Here is a 24,041-nt window from a genome sequence, read left to right on the forward strand (position 1 = left end):
GTGGAGCTGGTCTTGTTGTTGAGATGGAAATCGCTGGGAGATTTTCACTGTTTCATATTACATGGAGCTAGGAGGTCTCTTGTGGACCAGTGTCCTGAACTTGGCTCTTCCACCTCAGTGGCACAGCCCTGACACCTGGCTGGAGCACCATGAGCCTGTCCTCCACATGGCTCAGAATAAAAGAGAGAAAAAAAAAGAATGAAAGAAAGAAAAAGATAAAATAAAATGTAATAAAATAAAGTAATATAAAATAAAAGTTAGTAAAATAAAAAATAATTAAGAAAAAAAAATTAAGTAAAAAAAAAAAAAAAGGGACCGACAGAACCCTAGGACAAATGGTAAAAGCAAAGCTATACAGACAAAATCACACAAGGAAGCATACACATACACACTCACCAAAAGAGAAAAAGTGGGAAAAATGTATATATCGTTGCTCCCAAAGTCCACCTCCTCAGTTTCAGAGGATTCGTTGTCTATTCAGGTATTCCACAGATGCAGGGTACATCAAGTTGATTGTGGCGATTTAATCCGCTGCTCCTGAGGCTGCTGGGAGAGATTTCCCTTTCTCTTCTTTGTTCGCATAGCTCCTGGCGTTCAGCTTTGGATTTGGAGCCCCCTCTGCGTGTAGGTCGCCTGAGGGCGACTGTTCTTTGCTCAGACATTATGGGGTTAAAGGAGCAGCTGATTCGGGGGCTCTGGCTCACTCAGCGCGGGGGGAGGGAGGGGAACGGGTGCGGGGCGAGCCTGCGGCGGCAGAGGCCACCTTGACGTTACACCAGCCTGAGGCGCGCCATGCGTTCTCCCGGGGAAGTTGTCCCTGGATCCCGGGACCCTGGCAATGGCGGGCTGCACAGGCTCCCCGGAGCGGAGGTGTGGAGGGTGACCTGTGCTCGCACACAGGCTTCTTGGTGGTTGCAGCAGCAGCCTTAGCGTCTCATGCCCGTCTCTGGGGTCCACGCTTTTAGCCGCGGCTCACGCCCATCTCTGGAGCTCCTTTAACGGCGCTCTTAATCTCCTCTCTTCGCACCAGGAAACAAAGAGGCCAGAAAAAAATCTCTTGCCTCTTCGGCAGCTCCAGACTTTTCACCGGACTCCCTCCCGGCTAGCCGTGGCGCACTTGCCCCCTTCAGGCTGTGTTCACGCTGCCAACCCCAGTCCTCTCCCTGGGATCCGACCAAAGCCCGAGCCTCAGCTCCTAGCCCCGCCCGGCCCGGCATGTGAGCAGACAAGCCTCTTGGGCTGGTGAGTGCTGGTCGGCCCGGATCCTCTGTGCAGGAATCTCTACGCTTTGCCCTCCGCACCCCTGTTGCTGCGCTCTCCTCCGCGGCCCCGAAGCTCCCCCACTCCGCCCCCCGCAGTCTCCGCCCGCGAAGGGGCTTCCTAGTGTGTGGACACCTTTCCTCCTTCACAGCTCCCTCCCACTGGTGTAGGTCCCATCCCTATTCTTTGTCTCTGTTTATTCTTTTGCCCTACCCAGGTTCTTGGGGAGTTTCTTGCCTTTTGGGAGGTCTGAGGTCTTCTGCCAGCCTTCTATAGGTGTTCTGTAGGAGCTGTTTCACATGTAGATGTATTTCTGATGTATTTGTGGGGAGGAAGGTGATCTCCACGTCTTACTCTTCTGCCATCTTGAAGCTTCCTCAAAACTTCCAAATTTTTCTGCTGTATTTGAGATTGATAGCAAGGGATTCCTAAAATAAAATGATATTCTTGAGAAATAAATTTAGGAGAAATACAAGTATAATACATAATTGATAGAAATTACTGCAAGATGTTGATTTCCATGGTTATCATTCCAACAATTGTTATCCTCAATATTCTTCCCTGAGACAGAATTTTTCATGTTTTCTTGAAGAGAGTAAGCCTGCCAGATTCCACCGTTTTTCTCACAGATACTTTCCAATTACGTAGAACCTGCCTCAAGTAGTCAATCTAGAGTTAGAAGTGTTTTGTAAAAAAGCTCTGTCTAGTAGGGATTGTGGAGATTAATGGGACCATTAGCTCTCAAATGGAGTTACCTTCTAGATAAAGAGTTAACCAGCTGGTATAAAAGGAACAGAAATCAAGACACATGGAGGGGGATAAAGGAAGAGAAAGTAGCTGAATCCTATAACGATGGAAGACTAGATATGTAACCAAAGGGCACTGGCTTCTGAAGGAACCATTACTACTTTGGCAATTCAGTCACATGAGTTGCCAACAAATTCTCAATGTAATAAAATTTTAAGCAGCATAGTGCTTAGTTGAAATGCCTGTCTTCTTTACTCTTCCTTGTACTTTTATATGAAATCCCATTTATTATGGCTGTAAAGCAATATAGTGGGTGAGTTCAGTAATTCATAAAGATTTCATAGTCAAATATATGCTGTTGGTGATTAAAGAGTTTCTGAAACAACTGAAATGTAATCATTGTGGTGAGAATGTTATTCCTGAGAAGAATAATTGAAAAGGGATTTTAACTAAAAAATTTAACTCAAATAAGTTAAATTCTACTCCTTGATGTAGGCAAAAACACAAGGCATACAATCTGTATGACATCTGTAAAATGGACCCCAGTGTTAGTCTTTCTTTAATGCATTCAGGAAACAGATTTTTTGGTGCGTATATGAAAGGTACCAGCCTGCAGATACCATAGTTTGAAGAAAGAAACAAATGAGATGGTTATGTAAATTATAAATAGAAGAGGAAAGCAACTGTCAATTAATGTTAAATAATAAATTATTTCAATTGATGTAGCTGTAACATATATTTTAACAGCTGGAGGACTCATTATGTCAAAATTCTCAACATTCTCTCTAATGGTTATTTTCACACATTTTGAATTGATTATTTTTCAAGAGATGCTATTGGATTTGTAATTAATATTGTATCAGTTAAAGAGATTGATTTCATCACAATATTGAGTGTTTATTTCCATGAATAGGATATGTCTTCTCTTTTATTAAAATCTTCTGGATTAAAGTCCCTAGGTAGCATTATTTTAAGTTTTATTTTAATAACAGTTACACATTTCTTGTTTTTTTCTTTTTTCTGAGATATTATGCATATATATTTGCTCCTGTGAGTAGAAGCTCATCTTCACTTATATTTTTTAGCTGATTTTTGGTTTATATATGACTGCTTTTTTTTTTTTTACTTAAAATAGATTTGAAAAGTATAGCAATCTTTTATGATGTTGTGGTCTTACTTATATTTGTATTTTATACATATATTTTGTCTGTTCTTTCTGTGGAATGAGTTCTTGGAGTTGTTTGGCCAGTTAGGAGCAAGGAAGGAAAGAGTTAAATTCTATTATTTGTGGTAGGCAATGTTATTCTCTTCTCAATATCCTTTCTCCCTTTCTTCCTAATTAAAAGAAGTCCTACATATGACTGCTTTTTAACCAGCAACGATACATATTTCTCTTTGTTTTTATGTTTTCAGATGTTTGTTTTTACTTAGAAGTATAAAATATCATCAAAAGAATATTGCCTGCTCCTTTAAAATTTTTATATTTCTTGATAATTTTTGTGAACTAATTGCATTGGTTAATACTTCCAGAAAAATTTTAAATAATAGTGATCACAGTGGGCCTTTTGTCTTGGTCTTGACTTCAGACGGAAGATTTCAAGCTGATTCTTGCTATATGACTTTTTTTGCCTTATTACAGAAGCAATTATTTAGTCTACTTTTAAGACTTACTGATTAATCACATATTGATTTTAAATTTTATCATGTCTTATAAGCATCTATAGAAATTATTATTTTATTCCTTTGTCATATTGTATGACATAATGTGCTGAATTGTATGTTAGTATATTTTCTAATTTCAAACTATATTTCTTTTCCTGGTACAAATGTCATTTATTCATGTTAACATTCTTTGGAGTCTATTCACAGATATCTTCTAAAAGATTTTTGCTTATATATTTATAATTGAGATTGGTCTTTTTTGTGTTGTGATTGCTACTTGTGGATGTCATTTGTACACTGTGCAGGTAAAAAGTGTTCAGAGAGTCCTTTCTTCCTTAATTCTCTGTATTCTTAAATTTTTCAGGTTCTGAATGAGGTTCTGTTTTTTAAAGTTTGTATAAGATTAATTTACAAAGATGTTTGGTTCTAGGGTACTTTTGTAGCTAGCTATTTTCAAACATATTCATTTCTTCTTGATTAATGAATTTCCTCAGTGTTTTTAATCTTTGAACCTAATTTTAAAAATATATATTTTCAAAATAAGTCATGTATTTCATAGAACTCTCTTTTTGTAATATTTACTTGCCTGGATTTAAATAAATTGATCTCTTAAATCTAGTAACAACTATTTAATTTATTATTTTGTATATTTGTCAATAAACTATTAAATTCCATCTAAATTTGTTGACTATTATTTGTTTCTTTTGTTTTTCTAGGATGGTACCTGAATGATATTTAATGTCCCTAATAAGAACTTCTAATAAGTAAGAGCCATTTCATTCATTGTACTCATATTATAATGAAGAAATCCTAATAAAATTGAATGTGGAGTGATTTATAAGAATTGTATAACTGCTGTGGAATCTAAAATATTACACAGATGAACTTATCTACAAAACAGAAACAGACTCACAGACATAAAGAACAGTCCTGTGGTTGCCAAGGGGAAAGGGGAGTGGGGAAGGGATGGATTGAGAGTTTGGGACTAGCAAGCGCAAACTATTACATATAGAATGGATAAACAACAAGGTCCTACTGTATAGCACAGGGACAATACATTCAGTATCCTGTAATAAACCATAATGGAAAAGAATGTGAAAAATAATGTATATATATATGCATAACTGAGTCACTTTGCTGTACAGAAGAAATTACAACATTGTAAATCAACTATACTTCAATTAAAAAAAGAGAAAAAAGAATTATATAACTGATTATGCATATCCTCCAATCCTTGCGCAGAGTTTTTTGCTACAGAGCCAACATAAGACCCATTACAAGATTAATGTCTTAGAAAAATGTATTGGATTCCTATCCTTGAACTTAATAACTTTGTAACCTTCGGCAAATTGCTTAACCTCTCTGTCCCTTATTTTTTTCACCTTTAAAACAAGGTAATAATGTATTACCTGCCTTGTAGTGTTATTAACAGAGTTTGGTACGTAATCTTTGCCAAAAAATATTTTTTCTGAAAAAAAAGATGGACCATAAACCTGTGTTTTAAGAACTACTTTGTATTTCATACAGCTTTATTTTACATATGTAAGCTGAACTGTCCTTGAGTTAAATTTGTATTAAAATCCACATTTATATTTTTAAAAAGGTTTAAATAAAAATTTTCAAATCTAACCTGATATGCCAAGTATAATATATTATAGATGTATATTATACTTGTATTACTTCATGTATTTTATCTACTACTTTATTATCATTTGAGATTGTTCAGTATCACCATGAATATTCATTTTTTTCTTTTTAAAGTTTCTGCTTAAAAAATAATAACTCTTTAGTCTTTTCCTGTATCCTTTTCTCTGAACAAATATTTTATCTTTGTTCCAGTGCAGTGTTCATTACCACATCAATAAGCCTGTTTGGTTTACTTTCTATCTTAATATGACTAATGGACCACTGTTTATATACTTTCCTGTTGCTTTTACTAACTATTCTGCTTGCCAGAATTGTGCTCTCTTTGAAGTATACATATCCTCCATGCACTGTCACATTTTGTACCCATGTCCCAGCTTCACTAATCTATTAATTGCATACTATTTACTGAACTTTATTACTCAGAATTAATCCTAAGTGTTAAAGAAGTCTGAACTATTTATGAACAAAATTGTTCTAGACTCAATATTTGTTCTTAGAGTTCATTTGTAAATTAAAACATTTGTGCTTTTGGTTTTCTTTGAATTATGATCCTTAAATGAATCTAATAAAGTATTTGATTGATTTATCTTGCCAGAACTGGGCCTTTTTGTAAGAAAAATTAACTATCCTTTCACTCCCTTTGAAAACAGTGAATTGATGATGATTTCAAAATGGATTATATAGATTCTGGCAAAAGCATAGTCCAGAATCTGTAGATAAGAGCTTTAGTTTCCTCTCTGCCTCTTAATAGATCTAGTAGTATTGAACATATCATTAAACTTCTCTGAGTCTCAATTTTTTACTTTGTAAATTTTAAATTGGCTTTTTAAAAATCTTTCCCATTAGGTGGCTTAAATAAGACTAAATTTAAATAAACTAACATGCAAGAAATTTCTTACACAGTGCCTGAAACTATTTCTCCTCTTATAGAATACAGAAATTAGACTATATGCCATTAGGTCTCTTTCTCTAATAATCCTTTCTGGTTGTGGTGTAAATTTTACATTTCGTAATATGAATATGAGTTTATAAGATATATTTACCTTTTTGGTAGCTATGAACTAGCTTTCCTGTCTCCCCAACAACGTTGTTTTCCAGAACTCCTTCTTTGTAGCCTCTTCCAGCTGTCAGTTACCATTCCTCAGAGTATAATTAATATTGAGGGTCAAACTTTGACTGAAAGGGACAAAATCTATATTTCTGATCCAGTTATAAAAAGTTACCTCTTCATCTTCCACAAATGATTATTCTCTTAGAACATAGAACATTGACATTTGAAGCCAGACCTGGGTTTGAATCCTGGATCTGTTTATTATTTCAGCAATCTTGGACAATCACTTAAGTGCTCTGAAATATTTTATCTTCTCTAACAAGAAAATAATAAGATAAGAGATATTAATCTCTTTCCCTACTTCCACGCTCCTGTGAGAATCAAATATAGTACTGTTCTGCATTTTGTACATTAAAAAATGCCAAGAAAATATTAGGCATATTTATTTATATGCATTGTGAATTACTTGTCAATTATGGAAAAAGCAGAAGAACCTAGTCATGAGGACTAGCCCTCTCTGGTGAAAATGGTTAGAGAAAAAAATAAACTGGGCTGCATTATGTATAAGATGCCAGTGTACTCAGAGAATGAGGCAGGAAAGTTGTCCTTCAAGCAGGGAGATAAGAAGCAAGACCCCACAGATCTTGACCTCAAATGCTCTGTTTTAAGCTCTTGAGACATGTCCCTATGCAGGCACTCAGCCAGGCTCTGAGAACACCTACTCTAGGAGGGCATGGTAGTCAGTAGTTAGATTCTAAAGGGTGGTTAAAGTTTAGTCTCTAATGCATTCAGGCAACTCAAGCTACTAATATTTTACCAGAAGTTATTAGAAGCAATGTTTTGGGAGCTACCAGAACATTAAGTTAAAGACAGCAAAAACTCACATAATTTATCCAAACAAACCTCTTATGGTACCCTTACTCAATTTCTCTCTTGTCATTTTCCTTACTCAACTCTACCTAGAAGTAGGGGAACACAAGCAAGCACAAGTCTAAGCCACAGGCATTGCTGAAGCCTCAGGCATGCACAATAGAGCAGGATACTATACACATCATGGACCTGCAGTATGGGGGCTGGTGCTGGGTACCAACCTGCCCCCTAGTTCAGGCGGCTAAATGCAAGCACAGAAATCTGCCTCACCTAACTTTAGTAAGATCTTACTGGACCTTAATTTATTAAAAGTATAATTAAGCACTCACAAAATTAACAAAAGACTGGACAATAAGTTTTAGAAAATGAGCAGGAAAAAAAGGCTGGAACCACAGCAAGTGCACTTAAATTCCACTGGTTTCACAGAAGATGCTGCAATAAGTATGACATCTCACCATCCCCATGTTCTTGTGTCATTCACTAAAGATTCAAATTCACATGAGATAGAGTTTGATAGACTGAGCCTAAGTCACCTAAGTGACCCCTGATGGACCAAGATAGGGATAGTAATGATATGATTCCTTCAGATTTCAGATTGAGGGCAGCCACTATATTGTACCAAAACTATACACAATTGGGGCTTGCCTAGAGGAGAGAAGGATTTACTAAAAAAATGATCCAAGATTGACAAATTTCACTACACTGACCTAAACCGTGGCCTCTTACTATCCAATTCAAGCATGTTTCTTCCGGGAAAGCATTCTTAAGCATTTTCCTAAAATCACGATCAATAAATCAATAAATCCGATAGAGCCAATGCTATAAATCACAGCTGTGCAGCAGTGTATTTTGCCAGCACCATGGACAGGGAGGTAGGCAACCAGCTAGGGGAATGTCGCGAAGAAGGTGTTCAGTTCCTTCTCCAGCACGTGATGGGGATTCTTACTGGCACTCAGCTGCAGGCAGCATACGAGATTTGAGTCAGTTGTTAGGTAAAATTTTACCTGTTCACAAGTTCCTACCAGAAACCAAAATACCACTTGATGGTTATTTGCTTTAGAGTTGTGACAGACACTTACCTATTTGCCCCAAAGCAATTCACAGCCCAGTTTCTCTTCTTTGCTGCTAGATCTTACCTTTTCATTTAGAAACTGAAAGTACCAAGTACTCATTTCCCCTGCCTCCGCTCTTTCATCTGGGGATGGACAAATGACTCAATAACTGCCACTGAAATTTCACAGAAGGTGACCTGGCTGGCCTCTTGGGAAGATTTTCCTTCTAATAAAAATGAGGTGTCCAAGGGAAAAAAAAAATTCTACCCGCTAATTCTTTTTTGATACTGTAATTTGAGACTGTGCTGCTTAGATTTGCTTTGGACATTCAAGAAATGTCTTAAGAAAAAAGAGAAGTTAATTCTTGGACATTCAAGAAATGTCTTAAGAAAAAAGAGAAGTTAATCTAGAAAAGCTACTACCTCTCTCTGGAATTCTTGTTATATGAGACAAAACTGTCCAGTCTTTAAGACATTATAGACAAGTTTTCTATTACTTACAACCAAAAGCACACTAAGTGATAAGTAATTTGTAGGTGGAATGTGGGTTGGTACAATCAAGAAATTCTAAAACAAGGAATTGTTGGGGTGAAGGATATAGAATTGAGAACTTAACTCTTCCAGGCTGGAAAGTTGGTGGCCATTATGAAGCAGTTAACTCTTAATTAATCAGCCTTATTGAAATACCTTGGGATAGTAAGTCGCCTTTGAATCTTTAGTGTTATGAGAAATAGTAGGAAAATTCGGAATACTGGAATTTGTTGTCTATTTCTTGCAGTTTTCTTCTAGGCACTACAGAAGAGATAAACCTAATCTAAAGTCAGCTGGTCTGAAAGGAAGTGAACAAAGAAGAAAATATGGCCCTCTGATTGTGGAACTTCCCATGTCTTGCCTTAACTTCCACTGTATTAATGAGTCTAAGCCTACTTAAATGATTGACATTTGGGCCAACTTCAACATGGCAATAGTGTCCCAATTATTTTCTGACTTACAAGTGGCCCCAGTGGTATTCAGAGCAATGCTGTCTTCCAAATGTTTACCCATACTAGAAAAACCATTCAGGCCTGCCTTAGAAGGCAGGGATTCCTCAAAATATCTATCGTTTTCACTGAGAAAAAAATTTGAATTTGTTATATGGGTGTTCCCTGACTTTAATACAAATGAATCTGTATACTGAAAAAACAGGCTATGCATCACACTTATAAAAAGATTTATGGCTTTAACAAAGAGTTCAAACACAAGTACCATTAAATAATTGTTCAAGTAATAGCAAATATACACAATATAAGATATATTTAAACCAAAAATAACTCAAAGGGTAATTATTTACTAAATAAAGGAATTATCATTTAGAAAACAGATTATACAACTTTCAACAGTCGTTTAAAAATATGATATATAGGAATTTGATTTGCATTAATTTACAATATATATACAAAATTAACTATTTCTTTGTTTTTTCCTTTAGGTCAGAAATTATTTAAAACAGGGGTTGACAAACTATGACCCTCAGACCAGATGCCTGTTTTTGTAAATAAATTTTATTGAATCTATTTGTTTCAAACTGTCTATAGCTGCTTTGGGGGCATACTGGCAGATTTACATAGCCGAGACACAGACAATAGGTCTGCAAGCCTTAAATCTGTCCTTTCGTGAAAAGTATGCAAAATGCCAACCCCTCGCATTTTTATAAGTGAATTTTAAAATATATATGTATATTTTTAAAAGTGAAATGATACCTATATTTAGGTGTCAAAATGGGTTCCTTTAGGGATCAACTAAAACTTGGGTCTCAAGCTCTATTGATCCTAATCTGGAGATTTGAAACCCAAAACGTAAGGTATGATTTTGAAGAAATTGTTAACAAGTAGAGTTTTTAGCTTGTTCTATTCCCAAACGCAAGCCACCCCCCGCCCCCAACTTTACTAACTTCAACTGATTACAGAAATAGAAGTAAACATAACTGTGGCAGAGACTGGCCAGAAGCACACCAAGACCACCGTGGACAAGACAAGGTTTCCCAGCTTCACTTGCAGTTAGTTTATCACCATATGATGGGGTCTGGCCAACGGAATATAAGTAGTACCAATGTGTGACCTTCCAGACCTATTCATAGTATGTTCCATGTAATACTCGAGTCTCTCCATGTCCCACTCACATGGCTAAAAGTTCAAGATGCTGACATGGCTGAAACACCTAATGGAAGGATCCTCGAGTCACTGATTGGAGGAGAGCCACCCAAAAGGACCTCTCAGTCCACACTGAACTGTGGTGAAAGTAAAAAATAGACTTTCTATTGTACTGAGCAACTAAAAGTGGAGTCATTTGTTAAAACAACTAGCATACATTATCTTGACTAATGTAATTGTACACAAATGTTTTGATTAATTGTATTATCTTCTTTTTTGATATTTAAATAAACTTGATTATTCTCTGTCTCATTTTCTGGTATCACTTCACTTCCAAGTTGTTGTTGAATTTCTAAACACATGTAATCTTATTTCCATCTCTACTCTGTTTTCTAGTTTTGCTGAATTTGATCTGGATTCCATTTTGACTTTAGAAGATACATTCTTTTCTTCACCACCATGTTGACTCAGTTATAAAAACAGCCTCTTATCCTTCATTATTTGAACTATCACTCACACAGCCTTTACTGAATGTTTTTAGATGATGAATTACATTGCCATGAAATAAAGAAGTAAATTATGAGCACTAAGCAAACTTCTCAAAAGTCCTTTAGTCTCTCCCACCTCTAGAAATTTCTCACTGACTGATATTTCACCCACATTTTCCACTTGTTCTCTCATTTTCCCTTCTTTCTCTTCTATTCTCTGCTCTCCTCATTAAAAAAAACTCCTTTTAACCTTTTCTGCAGAAGTGTCCTCCTTGCCCAGCTTTAGTTCATTCAAGTTCATATCCATAATCAAACATCTATTAGAATGTGTTCATAAAGAAGAGAATTATCCACTTGTCAAAAATTCTGTAAATGCCACTTAAAATAACATCTTTTTCTTCCCACTGTAGATGCAATCTCACATCTTCAAAGCCCCTCCATTACCCCCACACTCCCAAATCTGAAGATTTTTTGATATACGTTTTAAAGAACATGTTTCAGTACGTAGGGCAAAAACCTTTGGGTAGTAAGATCTTTTAAAACTTACCTGTGTGAGGGATCCAGGGTTTGGGATCTGTGGTTATTATGCGATCCTTCATTTAGGCTCTTATACGGGGAATACCATGCATCCATTCTTTACAGCACATCTCAAATGTTCTAAATGCAACTTAATACCACCCAATTGTTAAGCCTATGCTTATTAAAATCAAACTCTGCCAGTGAATGTCTTATGTGGTACATGAATTCAGATCCTTGAATGACTAAGAATAAAACAGAGAAAGTGTGCATTTAGAGAGGGTAGGGAACATCTCAGATTACTTCTGTATTACACAAAAATTGTAAATTATGTCCATTAGAAACAAGGAAAACAAGTACTAAATTAGGGAAGAAACAATAGAATTACACTGGATGGAATAGTGATTTTCGCAGCTAAGGCTCATAAAAAAAAAGGAAACTAAACCAAAATAAACACAAGCCTCGGAACTATTCTCCTGTATTTGTTCAGACTGTGGCAGGCTAAGGCTTGTGCAAAAAGTCCTGGCAGAGCCATATTATAGTTCTCTATTGGATTCTTATGCAGGCTGGCATGAAGTTACCATTAATTGCTCAAGGGCTATATAACCCTTTTTATTGAGTTTATTGAAAAGAGTGTTTGAGAAATGCTTATCCCACTCTGATGAGCTGAGTAGGTTGAATAAACCTTAAACAAAGCTTCTTCCACCTCGAGCATCCAAGTTACTCGGCATTTTGGGGATTACAGTGGGACCCAAGAGACAAGAGTCAACAAAACCAGGCCATAAAATCAAGAAGGCGTTGAATCTTTGGTTTCAGGACTAGACAAGGGAAAATGAAAAGAATGTCTTTAAAACACATACTCTCTGAAACAAAGCAAAACCAATTTACAAACATTTTTTTTGAGATTGCAGAAGAGGGACACTGTGAAATGTTTTCAGAAAGCAAAAGAAACCTAAAGTATTTGCAAATCCCTTACGTGTTCATTTGTTTTCTCAGGCTCTTTATACCTATTTCTGAGAACTGTAAGCCTAAATTTTAAATACTGGGCTTCCTCTTTAATCAGGTGACCACCTAAACCATTGCTAGGACCCTTCTCAAAACCTTACTAATATCTTTACCAGTGTAGGGCCCTGAAGCTTCATCTTCATTAACTTCATGCCAAATTTGTCTTCCCTATTTCTTAGAAAGTTTCATTTTGTTGACCAGGAATTCTCTCACCAGGAAATTTGCAAGAAATTGAATCTCGAGTTTGAGGCAAGCATATGGTTTTGTTCTATTTTCAGAAACTCATAATAAATACTTTATGTTCTGTCATTTCCAAATTCATCTCATATTTGGATGAGATTTAACCTAGATATATTTCATATTATATTTACCCCAGATACAACTTTATACATATCATTTCCTGAAATTATTGATTCAAAATTTTTAATTCCGGTTTTCCATGTTTCTCCAGCTCAAACTCCAGCTCAATACTGACAAGTTTACACTTTAACTTCAATAGGTAATAAATATTAAATATTAGGTTTCAAAAAACAAACTTAATAGCCACATGTATACCAAGGTATTCATTATTTTTAAAATACATCTTACTAGGGCTTCCCTGGTGGCGCAGTGGTTGACAGTCCACCTGCCGATGCGGGGGACACTGGTTCGTGCCCCGGTCCGGGAAGATCCCACATGCCGCAGAGCAGCTGGGCCCGTGAGCCATGGCCGCTGAGCCTGCTCGTCCGGAGCCTGGGCTCCGCAATGGGAGAGGTCACAACAGTGAGAGGCCCGCATACTGAAAAAAAAAAAAAAATACATCTTACTAAATTTTATGATGACTGCCACTTTTCCTGTTTTTCTGTTCCCCTTCTCTCTTCTCATTGCATATGGATTTGCCATATGGACTAGTTCCTTATCAATATGTAAAATGAGCCTGGAACACCGACTTACTTAGACAGATGCTTGTCAACATCAATCAAAAACAGTAAATGCATATAACCACACATATTAATACTTTTAAAAGCACTTTATTAAGAAATATTTTCTTAAATATTAATTTTTAAAAATCAATTCTTAAAAATTCTACTCTAAGATTCTGCATATTTTCTCCTACATTTTCTTCTAAAAGATTTTTCTTTTAATTTTCCTTTTTTTATTCTATAATCAATTTTGAATTTGTGTGTGTGTGTGTATGTTGTGAATTGAGGGCTTAATTTTTAAGTGAATATTCAATTTTTCTTGCACCACAAGATTAAAGCACAATCCTTTCTCCTTTGAATTTACTTGACACCTTAGTTGAAAATCAGTTGAACATCTCCATGTGGGTCTATTTCTAACTATTAAGTCTATTCTTTTCAACTTGAGTCAGTTTAGGTAGTTTGTGTGTTTCTAGGAATCTGTATATTTTATCTAGTTATCTAATTTATTGGTGTATAATTGTTCATAGTGTTCTCTTATGATCTTTTTCATTTCTTTAAGGTCAGTAGTAACATCTCCACTTTCATTTCTCATTTTATTTATTTGTGGCTTCTCTCTCTCTTTTTTTTTTTTTTCTTATTCAGTCTAGCTAAAGATTTTTTAACTTTGTTGATATTTTTAAGGAATCAACTTCTGGTTTTATTGAGTCTATTGCTTTTCTATTGCTTATTTTATTTACCTCCACTCTAAATTTTTTCCCTCCCTTCTGCTAGCTTTGGATATAATTTGTTCTTTTTCTTCTTCCTTAAAGTATAGAATTAGGTTATTAATTTTAAGTCTTTTTTATTTTAATACAGGCATTCATAGTTATAAATTTTCCACTAAGCATACATTTGCTGCATCCCGTTAAGTTTTGTATGTTTTATTTTTGTTTCATTTGTCTCTAAATAGTTTTAATTTCCTTTGCAATTTCTTCTTGTATCTATTGGTTGTTTAAGAATATACTGTTAATTTCCACATATTTGTGAAATTTCCAGTTTTTCTTTTGTTATTAATTGAGCTTTATTCCACTGTGATCAAAACAGATACCTTATTGAGGATCCCTTGACTTTAGCCAGTCACTTCTCTCTTGCTGCTTTCAAGATTCTCTCTTTGTCTTTGGTTTTCAAAAGTCTGATTATAATGTATTTCCGGGTGAGTCTCTGAGTTTATCCTGTTTAGAGTTCATTGAGCCTCTTGGATGTGTAGATTCATGTATTTCATAAATTTGGGGGACTTTTCAGCCATTATTTCTTCAAATACACTTTCTGCCCCTTGATTTATCTCATCTCTTTCTGGTAGTCATTCCCACAGTGAGCATGTTGGTCCTCTTGATGGTCTCCAACATATCTCCCAGGCTCTGTTCACCTTTCTTTCTGATCCTGAATAAATCATTTCAATTGTCCTATCTACAAGTTCATTGGTTCTTTCTTCTACCTGCTCAAATTTGATATTGAATCCCTCTAGTGAATTTTTCATTTAGTTATTGTACCTTTCAGCTCCAGAATTTCTGTTTGTTTCTTTTTTGTAATTTCTACATCTCGATTGGTATTTTGATTTTGTTCACATGTCATTTTCCTGATTTCTTTTAGTTCTTTACCCATGTCCTCCTTTAGTCATTTGAGCATTCTTAAAACATTTGTTTCAAAGATTTTGCCTGGTAAGTCTTACCTTCTGTAGGGATGGATTTCTCTCAAATTTCTTTGTTCCTAGAATGGGCCATTATTCCCTGTTTTGTTGTAAGCCTTGTAATTTTTTGTTGTTGTTGAAAATTGGGTATTTAAATCTGATCATATGGTAATTCTGGAAATCATTCTCTCCTTTACCCAGGGTCTGCTGATTTTTCAATTCTTGAACGCTATAGTAGTTTACCTGTCCAGTGACCCCAAACTATTCCCTCAAATACTGCATTCATGCCATGTACAGCTGCCAATTCTGCTCCCCAGATTGTGTTCAGCTAGAGATTGACAGAGATATCGCTGAAAGCTAGAAGTCATAAAAAAGGAGCTAGTCCTTGCATATTGGTTCTGTGCCAGGGCTTTCATTCCACACTTACCCAGGCTTACACAAGTCTATGGATCAGCCCAAAATGAAAGCTGAGGATTTTCTCAAGCATTCTCTGAGCATGTATTGTAACCTGGGCATATGCACATATTTGCAAATTTCCCTATATAGATGATGCTTTTGAGTGTTCTAATTTCCCAAAGAAACTCTCTCAGTTTTTGTTCCTGGGTCTTAGGTGGTCTATTGTTTTATTGACTATAATCTTTTGTCCCAGGCACATGAGGATTGTTAGTTCACCTTGCAGTATTTTTGAGCAATGCCCACCACTTGACTTCCAGTTAAGCAATAGAGATAAGTGCCTTGCACCAGTCCTTCAGGTAGCTCCCAGACAGGTTAGAACAGATAAACACAATAATTTGCACATAGTTCTGCTTTGTTTCCTCTGGAATCAGTGGGTTTCCCCTGATAATACAAGCTGCTTCCACTTTAAAACCAACACTTCCACCACCATGGTGAGAGGCTGAGCAAGGGCAAGTAAAAGCACCACAAAACTTTCCTATGATTTTATTTTATTTATTTTTTTAACATCTTTATTGGAGTATAATTGCTTTACAATGGTGTGTTAGTTTCTGCTTTATAACAAAGTGAATCAGCTATACATATACATATATCCCAATATCTCTTCCCTCTTGCATCTTCCTCCCACCCTCTCTATCCCACCCCTCTAGGTGATCACAAAGCACTGGGCTGATCTCCCTGTGCTATGTGGCTGCTTCCCATTAGCCATCTAATTTACATTTGGTAGTGTATATATGTCCATGCCACTTTCTCACTTCGTCCCAGCTTACCCTTCCCCCTCCCCGTGTCCTCAAGTCCATTCTCTATGTCTGCATCTTTATTCCTGTCCTGTCCCTAGGTTCTTCATAACTTTTTTTTTTATATTCCATATATATCTGTTACCATATGGTATTTGTTTTTCTCTTCCTGACTTGCTTCACTCTGCATGACAGACTCTAGGTCCATCCACCTCACTACAAATAACTTAATTTATCTTTATGGTTGAGTAATATTCCATTGTATATACATGCCACATCTTCTTTATCCATTCATCTGTCAATGGACACTTAGGTTGCTTCCATGTCCTGGCTGTTGTAAATAGAGCTGCAATGAACATTGTGGTACATGACTCTTTTTGAATTATGGTGTTCTCAGGGTATATGCCCAGTAGTGGGATTGCTGGGTCATATGGTAGTTCTATTTTTAGTTTTTAAAGGAACCTCTATACTGTTCTCCATAGTGGCTGTATCAATATACATTCCCACCAACAGTGCAAGAGGCTTCCCTTTTCTCCACATCCTCTCCAGCATTTACTGTTTGTAGATTTTTTGATGATGGCCATTCTGACTGGTGTGAGGTGATATGATTTTACATTTACCTTTTTCTTGATTCAGCATTTACCTGGCTACTGTAAACTTTTGACCACTTTCCAGAGTTCTGACAAATTTGGTTCTGACAGTTTCTGCTTATTTTTCAATATTTCTGTGGGAGTATGAGAGCAAGGCACTGCCTTCTACCATTTTGCTGTCACTTCCTTTATGCCCATTCTTGAAGGGGCTCTTTGAAATGCTGTGTTGAAAAGGATTATGATGCCAAGTCAAGTCAAGTGAGAGAAAATGTCAAGATTGATTAGTTATATCTGTTTTAAAGTATAACAGCAAACGGTCCACAAAGTTCCCAACTCCAGACAAGCCCAAGTAAATACTACATGACTTGGTACACTGCAGTCCAGAGCAGGACCATAATTTCTGATATGTCACTCTAGTACTGACTGGAGGTGTTCTAAACTATACCTGCACATATACCTTCTGATGATGGGGCATATTACTGACTCACATAGATATTCCTATCTTTAAAGAAGGGATGCTCTTAAAAATGTGGCTTGGTGAATCAAGACAAGAACTTGGCATCAGACACACCAAGGTTCAGATTCTGATTTTATCCCTTCTATTGTGAATTTGAATAATTATTTTAACTCTTGGCTTAAACAAGTTTATTTCAAAAATTTTTTATTAAATTTGTTTTGAAAATTTTTCAACAATTTGTTGAGAACAACAAGCAAAGTATCTGTGAATATACTTTGATCTACTAATAAAGGTAATTACTATTATTATGCCAGAGTAACAGTAGTCCTAGCTGTAGACAACTGAGAGGGTAAATGACAGGAGGCAGTGAGGTAAGAGTACTCATATACTTTGATTTACCCAAGAGGATTCCAATTTATATCCATTATTCCAACATATGAATAGTGTCTTTTCTCAATCCTACAGTATCCTGATTTGGATCAATTAAAGTGCTGTCCCTAAGATGTTATGGATAACACACTATAGTAATATTAATTTCCTAGAAATGGTACCAACAACAATTTCCAAGCCATTTAGCCAGAGAAGAAAAGAACATCTTTATACTTCCTGTTTTGAAATAAATCTCTTTCATTCTGCTCATCTCTCCTTCCCCCTCTTATTTTCCTCTGTGAGCTGCCTATCTCAATCACCATTCTCTTCTTCCCTAGTAGCATAAAACCAATTTTCAGATGGACACATTGCCACCTAGAATAAAAGACAACTATTCCTAACCCTCTTGGGGCTTTGCCAACCAGATGACTATGTTTGAATAATGATATATAAGTGTTAAGTGGAACAACTAGGAAGATTACTAAGCAAGATGACTCAAGTTAGAGGAACAAAAAAGGGGTGCGCTTCCTAATTTGTCAGTTCCATTGAATAATTTCCTGCTTATGGTTTGTCATGTAGGCATAATGATCAGAATTGGAGCAGCCCCCTTGAGCCTTCAGTTGACCTTATGCATAAGTGTTATTCACTGGAATGATACACAATAAAGATAGAGACCAGGGCTCCTGGTAGCATCAGGGTCTTGTCCCCCAGCCCTGGACTACTTGACTATCAAAGACAGAAATAAATCCATGTATTTTTTTTTTTTTTTGCGGTACGCGGGCCTCTCACTGTTGTGGCCTCTCCCGTTGCGGAGCACAGGCTCCTGACGCGCAGGCTCAGTGGCCATGGCTCACGGGCCCAGCCGCTCCGCGGCATGTGGGATCTTCCCGGACGGGGGCACGAACCCGTGTCCCCTGCATCGGCAGGTGGACTCTCAACCACTGCGCCACCAGGGAAGCCCATTCCATGTATTTTTTAAGCAAGTACTTTTTGGGTCTCTATCACAATCCTAATATATACAGAATTTGTTACATGAGCATGAAACATTGAAATATTGGAACATTAACTGTGCCCCTGTTAAAGACCAAAATTCATCTGAGTAAACTTGAAAGATGTTATTGGCTTGATTCAGCTATTCATGAATTGGGCAGCATCCAATCTAGAAGATAGAAAGGAGCTCAGAAGAGTTGTACAAGCACTTTTATAGACCAAACTCAGCAGGAACAAGGAAGTTAGACTGGGCATTTGCTGATTTGTTAAAGCAGGGATAGTTTCCTTATAAGGAGCTAAGGAAAGTCTTAGGAGCCAGGTCAAATGACTTGTGTTGAGCAGTCAATTGCTGATTGGTTGACCTAGGCCTTCCTTTTCTGGGAGAGCTGAGCCTAGATATTGTTGGTTTGTTGATATGGGGCTTAGCATGAATGACATCATCTTGGGCTTAATCCAGTTGCTTTAACATCCTCCATATCATAGGCTGGGAAGTTGGCAACATTTATCATTTAATACTAAAATATTTGGTCAAACTGCTGCCTACCTTTCCTTGGAAAGCAGTCAAAAAGCAAACTAAATGGCCTTAAGGGAAAATGTGGAAAAATTAGAATGTTGTCTACACTGGCTGCTTCTTGCTGATTTTAACAGTTTTAGAATTGATTAACTCAGACTAGATCCCGCTTATCAGCAGAGATGTTAGAGATGTGTTCTCTCTCTGTGGTCCACAATCTAAATGCATTAAATCTGGAGCCTTTCACATAAATACACTAATATGTATAAAATAGATAACTAATGATAACCTGCTCTATATTACAGGGAACTCTACTTCACTTTTCTGTACAGTAGAAACTAACACAACATTGTAAAACAATTATACCCCAATAAGAAGGTTTTTTTAAATCAAGTTGTACATTTAAAAATATACAATTATAGTTGGCAATTATTCCCAATTATCCCTCAATAAAGTTTTTTAAAAGATAATAAAATTTTTTAAAAGTTGGAAACTTTCAAGATTAAAAAAAAAGACAAATGCTCTGTGCTCAAACTGAAGCATTTAGAAGTCTATTCTGAAAAAGCAGCCTTAGCAGGAGATAAATCACTGGCCCCAATGCTTTTTAAACGGCCTTCCATTAATAGTTCTCTGTCAGACAATGGAAGGCAAGCTAGCGGCAAAGATTAGATGAAGTATGTTGTCTTCCTACACAAGCTGATTCTTTTAAATGATCTCAAGTTAGAATCAGGCTTAGAAACTACCAGATCTGAAAGCCAAAAGAAAACACAAACCTGGACTGCAATGGTTATTATTATTAAAACTTTAATAGTACTTGAACCTGTCCTGGAAGGAAATGGTCTCTAGAATCTGCAAACTCCATGAAATGACAATTTCCATTTCTTACATTAGAAATAGCTGTGGAGGGTCATGGAACAGGAAGAACTACCTGCCCCCCACCTTCACCTTCCCCATCAGGAAGGTAAAACAAGGAACCAGAGAGGTCAATGGCAGGAGAGCTTCTCCAGAAAGCAGAAGTAGAACAGACAGATAATGTAACGGAGGATTCTGTTCTACAAGTAGTTTAAGGAGCCCCATTACTCCTGCCCATCATTTTGATGAGCTAATGATGTCAGCGTTTTCTACTCTATACTTGTTCTAAATGGAATTTTTATGTCATTCTCCCTACTCCTTCTCTTCTGGGTGTGTATCAGGTAGATAACTTTCCTTTTAGTTTAGTAAGTTAATAAAAAATAAAGAGCTATTGGATCTGATAAAGAATCAGCAATCATCCAGAGACCCTGCCCATTAAGCTAGACATATAACTGGATGAGTTCCTTGTAGCTAGCTCTGGCCATGTGACTAATTTCCAGGTAATAATTTACAAATTAAAGGGTTGAGTGCTTAAGAAAATTTCTTCAAAAACATTGGGCACTTGCTCCCTTTCTAACTCCATCTTAATAACTGGGATACAGATGTGATGGCTGATGCTTCAGCAGCCATCTTAAATCAATGAGGGCTATAACTAAGGATGGCCAAGCAAAAATCTAGAGGACAGCAAGGGGCTGCCATACCAGCTCTGGACTACTTGTTTCAAACTTAATTTATTTGAAAGAAATCAGCTTCTCATCTGTCAAGTCATCATTATTTAGTGGTTTGTGTGAGTGTTTAATGTGGCCTATTTAATCCAAAAAGCATATTCTCTTACATGCTTGAAGGAAAGAATGAGTGTGTGGATAATTTTTATTTGAGTTTTTATTTTTTTGTCCCAAGATTAAAACATAGAGGGGAGGAAGAGATTCATATTCACCCTTTTTATCTACCTACCAACCATTTTCAGTGCAATGGCCTTAATTCAAAGAGATTGCTTTGATCATTTCTATATCTCCTCATTTTTCTAAACATATTTAGTTTACCTAATTGCAAATATATAGTTGTATGTTCAAATAGATTTTGTATCTGTCTTTTAAATTTCTAATATTTTGGGCTTCCCTGGTGGCGCAGTGGTTGAGAGTCCACCTGCCGATGCAGGGGACACGGGTTCATGCCCCCGTCTGGGAAGATCCCACATGCCGCGGAGCGGCTAGGCCCGTGAGCCATGGCTGCTGAGACTGTGCGTCTGGAGCCTGTGCTCCACAACGCGAGAGGCCACAACAGTGAGAGGCCCACGTACCACAAAAATAAATAAATAAATAAATAAATAAATAAATTTCCAATATTTTAAATGGCTACTTAACCAATTTGCTTTCATTCAAAGCATATTTTCCTAAGTCTGTTGTCTTCTTAGTCTTTCAGAAATTTCCATAGAAGGAATTTCTACAAAGGTTTTATATTGCTATATGTTGTGGCAAACCATGGTTAGTGAATGCTGTGTAGTACTGTCCAGATTTCTCCTTACAAATATCAAGGTGCTTCTTATCCCAGAAGCCAGGCTCTTAGATAACTGGACCTGGGCACAGTGGTAAGGGATAGAGAAGGCATACTTGGACTCTGGCTTGCATCATGGAACTAAAGAAACCAGCCTCTTCTTTCCCAATCCTGTCTCCCCCTTCCAAGGCTGCTACACAGGAACAGGACTGTAACAGGGACCGGTGCAGGAGGCCTTCTGCCTACAGGAAGTCTTCACTGCTGAATTCTGTGCTTTGAGAATGGCAATCAATGGCCTAGGCATCTGGTTGTATTCATTCATTCATCTATTCAACCATTTTCATTCTTAATTCACTCATTGCTCACTGACTTCTACTTTATGCTTTGGTGGGTTCTGGAGACAACTGAATGAATTTATCAGGACCTCCTCTTTTTTTTTTTTTTTTTTGGCGGTATGCGGGCCTCTCACTGTTGTGGCCTCTCCCTTTGCGGAGCACAGGCTCCGGACGCGCAGGCTCAGCGGCCACAGCTCACGGGCCCAGCCGCTCCGCGGTATGTGGGATCTTCCCAGACTGGGGCACGAACCCGCGTCCCCTGCATCGGCAGGCGGACTCTCAACCACTGCACCACCAGGGAAGCCCAGGACCTCCTCTTTTGAAATTTAGTCTGGTGGGGACACCATGAAGTTGCTGCCAGTCTTGAAGCCTAGAGAGAAGCCCAAGAAAGAAACATGGTATACATTTGTCCTTCATGGTCATAGCTGCTCATGATTACCCCCAGTTGTGACTTCAAGAGAGGGAAGATCTTCATCACTGGGGGACAAAATTCAAATGTGAGCTTCTCAGATGTGTACCCTATAGATGTGGCATCAGGGTGTTTAGAAGCACTGGGCAGCCAGGAAATCAAGATTGTCGGCAAGTCCTAAAATTCTGAAGCCAGAACCTGGACCATTCTAGAGATGACCATAAGCCCCCTCACCCCCCACCATGACCAAAAACATTCCACCCCCTATTAGAAATCTTTGGAAACCTGTTGTACGTCTTCAGTTGAGGAAAGTGAGACAGTCAACCCCTGTGGGATGCAAACATTCTAACCTGGTCTCAGCAAAAGACCCATTAAAAAACAATTTTCCAGGCTTCCCTGGTGGCGCAGTGGTTGAGAGTCCACCTACTAATGCAGGGGACGCGGGTTCGTGCCCCGGTCTGGGAAGATCCCACATGCCGCAGAGTGGCTGGGCCCGTGAGCCGTGGCCGCTGAGCCTGCATGTCCGGAGCCTGTGCTCCGCAACGGGAGAGGCCACAACAGTGAGAGGCCTGCGTACCGCAAAAATAAAAAACAATTTTCCTGGGAAAATCATATGAAGATGGCAGCAGGGACAAAGCTTTGCATCCACAGAGGCTCATCAGGTGAAAAATCCATGATGACCTCCATTGCACTGATATAAATGACATGAATTTGTGGAAGCTGAGTCACACTGGGGCCCTTTATATAGGTTGTGCCACACATTTAGCTGTGATGGTTGAGAAACACATGTACCTCATTAGAAAATGGCTCTCACAAGAGCACTGGACAGAATGTACCAATATCAGGTAGAACAGAAGCATTGGACCCTGCTTAAATTTGACACCTTCTCCTTCCTCCCTGCAATTGGACCATCCCATGTTTATCATTCCAAGGCTTGTGATGTCTACATCTGAGAAGGAAGAGTCAGTTTCTGTCACTCTCAACTGTGAAGCTGAGAAAGGGAATTTTATTGGCAAACCAAAGTTGTGACCCACATGAGGAAAATTAGACTGGCAAATAACTCTGCTTTGTGTTTGGTGGGACAAATAAAAAAAGGAAAATCTATAATGATCATATTATGACTGTAGCTGACTAATAAAACCCATATTTTATGAAAGAAAAGATTGATAAAATAAGTCTTGGAAATGTAATGTACAGCATGGTGACTATAGTTAACAACACCATATTATATATTTGAAAGTTGCTAACAGAACATAACTTTTTAAAAAATTTTTTAAACTTTTGTACAGTAGGTCCTTGTTAGTTATCAGTTTTAAATATAGCAGTGTGTACATGTCAATCCCAAACTGCCAATCTATCCCTCCCTCCCACCATTCCCCCTGGTAGTGATGTTTGTTCTCTAAGTCTGTGAGTCTGTTTCTGTTTTGTAAATAAGTTCATTCGTATCTTTTATTTTTCTAGATTCTGCATATAAACAATATCATATGATATCTGTCTTTGTCTAACTTACTTCACTTAGTATGATAATCTCCAGGTCCACTCATGTTGCTGCAACTGCATTGTTTCATTCTTTTTAATGGCTGATTAATATTCCATTGTATATATGTACCACATCTTCTTTATCCATTCATCTGTCGATGGACACTTAGGAATTGGTACAGCCACTATGGAGAACAGTATGGAGGTTCCTCAAAAAACTAAAAATAGGGCTTTCCTGGTGGCGCAGTGGTTGAGGGTCCGCCTGCCGATGCAGGGGATACAGGTTCGTGCCCCGGTCCGGGAAGATCCCACATGCCGCAGAGCGGCTGGGCCCGTGAGCCATGGCCGCTGAGACTGCGCATCCAGAGCCT

The 24,041-nt window shown here is 37.6% G+C and overlaps 1 pseudogene; it reads left to right on the top strand.

The window, feature by feature from the left end:
• Positions 1-22,804: 22,804 nt before the first annotated feature.
• LOC132508602 (rab9 effector protein with kelch motifs-like) lies at positions 22,805-23,326 on the top strand (annotated as a pseudogene).
• Positions 23,327-24,041: the final 715 nt, after the last annotated feature.

This window comes from Lagenorhynchus albirostris, chromosome 18 (assembly GCF_949774975.1).
Source record: "Lagenorhynchus albirostris chromosome 18, mLagAlb1.1, whole genome shotgun sequence".
NCBI lineage: Eukaryota > Metazoa > Chordata > Mammalia > Artiodactyla > Delphinidae > Lagenorhynchus > Lagenorhynchus albirostris.